This window comes from Rutidosis leptorrhynchoides, chromosome 2, assembly GCF_046630445.1.
Source record: "Rutidosis leptorrhynchoides isolate AG116_Rl617_1_P2 chromosome 2, CSIRO_AGI_Rlap_v1, whole genome shotgun sequence".
NCBI lineage: Eukaryota > Viridiplantae > Streptophyta > Magnoliopsida > Asterales > Asteraceae > Rutidosis > Rutidosis leptorrhynchoides.
This window is the reverse complement of record NC_092334.1, coordinates 672525176-672529447: the sequence shown is the minus strand read 5'-3', so window position 1 is coordinate 672529447 and position 4272 is coordinate 672525176. Positions and strand designations below refer to the sequence as shown.

Below are 4272 nucleotides of genomic sequence, written 5' to 3'. Positions count from 1 at the left end.
TGATTGTTAAGTACGAGGAGTGGGGCAGATGATGAAGTTGTTTCACCACTGTTCCAGTCATGATGATGCATTGTCATGTTCTCGAGCAACTCCCATGCTTCGTCTACGGTTTGGTTCATCAGATTTTCTTGAGCTGCTGCATCGATCGTCATCCTATGATTTACCATAAGGCCATTGTAGAAGGTACAGATTTGAGCTGACCGTTCTAACTGGTGATTAGGGCATTTCTTCAGCAGGGTTTTGAATCGCTCCCATGCAGTGTAAAGAGATTCATCATAACTTTGTTTAAAGTTAATGATGTCATTCTTAAGCTTGGTTTGTTTAGAAGGAGGGAAATATTTGGTTAGGAATTTAGTAGCCATCTCCGTTCATGACGTGATGGAATCTTTTTTCCAGTCCTTCAAACCATGTTTGTGCATGATGAGTGAGAGAATAGGGGAACAAGTATAGCCGGACTATATCATGTCCTATCTCTGGCTGTTTGTAGGAGTATGAAAGGGATATGAATTTATCAAGGTGAGAGTTAGGATCGTCATTCGGTAATCCATGAAACTGAAAGCTATTTTGAATGAGATGTATAATGTGATGTCTTAACTCGAACGAGTGTCCTTGAATCTTTGGGAATCTGATCGGTCCTCCTCGACCTTCAATCGAGGGTTTGGTGTTTCCTGCTAAAGTAATGCGTAACACCATTCGATTTCTGATTTATTCTTCTTTACGTGCTTTAGAGATTATTGCGTGTGGATCAGTACGAATAACAACGACCTTGATCTAGATCGGGTTTGGGTCATACACTGGGTATGCCTTTTTGTTTTTAAATTTTAAGTAGATAAGCTAAGTTCCTAATTTAATCTAAGATAATCTAAGGCAATCTTAATCTAGAGTAATCTAAGGTAGTTTAAACTCCTAAATAAACAACGCTCATGCAACGGCGCAAAAAAGTTGATGTGCCCTATCGCACCTAATTTTATTTAACTGGACTAAACGATTTTATCACAAAATTCAGGCAACTATACCTTATCAATGCAGTAGAGTGTTTAGCAAGTAAAAATTCATCTATAGGGAGTGCAGTATTTAGAATTCAATAAAAGATTAATTGTTCTAAGAAAAAAGATATTGATATGATCGAAACAGACGGTTTTATTTATGCGGTGTCATCAAGCCGCAAGGCGTCAAAATCAGCTGCCAAGAGGGGGATCAATAGTTTTAAATTTATATTTAACGGGGCCTAAATCATACTACTCCTTATTATGAGTAAGGGGAGTATGACCTAGGGTCGTATTTTAAAGATATCGGTAGAATCGAACATATAATTAAATCTTAAGATAATTCTAAAGTAAAGGAGTAGTGGTTTGTTACCTAATTTTTGGGTTTTCTAGTTTATAAGATAAAGTAAAGTAAATGCGATAAAATTTGTAATTCAAATAAGGTTAAAACAAGCGCATACTATGATTTCATCAGTTACTTTGCCGAGATTATGAAATGTTGGCTCATGAATAGGTAGTGACCTTGTATTCATTACACTGGTCCTAAACGCCCCTGTCGTAAGACATGTCACTGGGTAATGCGTTAGGCTTGAAGATTCTGAATAGACAGCAACGTCCTTTACCCCCGACGCTCGTGCAGTCTGACTACAGGCATACACGTTCAAACGGCTCATCCAATTGAGCGACTCGGTTGGGTGACGTATTAACATTCCACAAAGGTCGAAACTTTCTTAAGCATAATAGAATACAGGGTTTGCCATATCCGAGAGGCGTGATGTGTTTCGATGCTTTCGTTAATGATTGGGTTAAAAGATAGTTAAGCCCTTAAAAGAGTTCAACCATAAAGAACACCATGGCCAAGTCAGGTTTGACTTCCATGAACACGTTCGGTTATCCTAACGGTCCAATCCTTTATGTGTTTAAACAAACAGTTCCTTAATTAACTAAGAATCCCTCAAGCGAGGTGCAATACTTGAGACCGCGTTATGGTGAAGTGTACTAATAAGCACTGATCGGGTTCTATGGCCTTACTTAGCAGAGGTACAGCTTACAACAACTGTTGTGCTTCAGCGTGCAGGTACGAAGTTTGTATGCTTGGTGACTACACTAGCGTGGTCTAGGACTGACAACGTACCAGGGGTCTAGTTAGATGTTTCAATACGAAAGAGTCCTCAGTCGGAATCCAAGGCTCGGTGGACTTACTACAACTGGTGTGCCTCAGTCAAATTTACGTTGTATCTGATAGACTTCTCTTACCAAGTGGTGACACAGATAGTGTACTCTGAATCGGGGTCCGCGACTTTCCAATAACAGAGCTGATAAATACATTCTATTAGTTGGAAAAGAAACTGAGTTTAAAGCATAATCCGAAAGTGTGATGACCCGTCCAAATCCATTTGGACGAATACATCATTCATCAATTTAATAGTGAGGTTTTGACCTCTACATGATGCATTTTGTAAACATTGCATTCTTTTAAAAAGGCACACCATAAATGAAAATATAAATCCAAGGTTTTCGACATCTGATGATTTCAACGTATAGGTAATCACCGTAAACAATAGTTTACAATACTACATCCGTTGACAATACAGTCAAAATAAGATACATGGTGATGATTTTGTGAATGCAAAGTTTTCTCGAATAAAGCATGTATGACTCCATGCACATAGCTTATATAACGTATAAGCAAACAGCTGAAGACTTCTAGTAACCTGAGAATAAACATGCTTAAAAGTGTCAACACAAAGGTTGGTGAGTTCATAGTTTTAATGTTGCGCATAACCTGTATATAAAGGTGGATCACAAGATTTCAGTTGTTTCATCCAGAAACGTTTATCAAAATATTCTACGAAGTTGAGCACCCTAGTAACTAAGCTTTAACGTTATAATAAGTACCCCTGTTTTAACATACATGCAACCAACATGTACAATACACACAATCCAATGTGTACTAAACTCAAATAGCATACGTCTGTTTTATAGTTCAGGCTAGGGTTTCTATACCTGGAACAGACGGGGATGTCAAGCCCTATGGATCTATATATAACTACTCGTGCCCACCAGTACTTATAACCGACAGTTACTAGTTACCAAAGCTAAGGGATTTTCGGTTCAAACTCAGTGTAGAATTTAGTATGTACTTATATCCATTGCGTTTAAAATAAAGTGCATGTATTCTCAGCCCAAAAATATAGATTGCAAAGGCAATTAAAAAGGGAGCAAATGAAACTCACCTTAGCAGCACATAAATTTATTCACCGAAATGTGACCGAAACTCGAAATGCAAAGTAACCGTAGATCTCAACCTATAGAACATATGTTGGTCAACACATGTCTAACAAGCTAGGTCAGGTCATAGTGTATCATAATCCTAATGCTTGAGACCGACATGCAAAAGTTAATAAAAGTCATCTCAAAGAGTCAACTTTGACAATTGTTTAGCAAAACGAGACGTGTCTTATATAAGGATTCATTTACTCGACTAGTAGTATCCAAAAATCCAATTTATTAATCTTATAAATAAGTTGCTTAAATTGTAGATTCAAAAGCAATTTCAATTAACGTCAATCATAATTCAGTTGACCATAACTTTTAATTCGTTCATCGAAATCACGCGATTCCTAAATGAAAAGTTATTAATTTTTCGCCAGCTTTCCAATACCATGCATATCATATACCTTATATCAGTAGTATATGTATTAAATTCGTGATTCATCATAAAACTATCCAACGACAAAATTTAGCATACACGCATGTATAAACATATATACTCGAGCACTAGACATGGATACACTATTAATATATAAAGGTAAGATATGAATGCTCACGTATCAATATTGTGATTCAATTTTGTAGGAAAGTACGTAAACGCAACGGAAATGATAAACACTAGTTTGACCTCACGAGCAATACCCCCGAATAATACCATCACCACCTTAGCTATAACTCATAATTTCCTTAGCTCTATCCAGCTCGAAAAGCTTGTTTTGAAAATAAATTGCTCATGACCTCGCCGTAGTATTTTATGTATAATAATACTAATAATAATAATAAGATAATAATAATAATAATAATAATAATAATAATAATAATAATAATAATAATAATAATAATAATAATAATAATAATAATAATAATAATAAATATAAATATTGAGAGAAAGAAAGAGATTGAATTGTAATGGATTCGGCAGAAACCTGGGCTATTTATAGAAGAATTCTGATTCCTGACCCCCATGCGATCGCATGGGTTTTATGCCTATTTCCCATGCAATCGCATGGCC

General features: G+C 36.2%; 1 non-coding gene across 1 annotated transcript; it reads left to right on the top strand.

Annotated features, from left to right (window-relative positions):
• The first annotated feature begins 207 nt into the window (after positions 1 to 207).
• LOC139894873 (small nucleolar RNA R71) lies at positions 208 to 313 on the top strand. Its single transcript, XR_011775352.1, has one exon. It is a non-coding gene; the product is annotated as a small nucleolar RNA R71 (small nucleolar RNA).
• Positions 314 to 4272: the final 3959 nt, after the last annotated feature.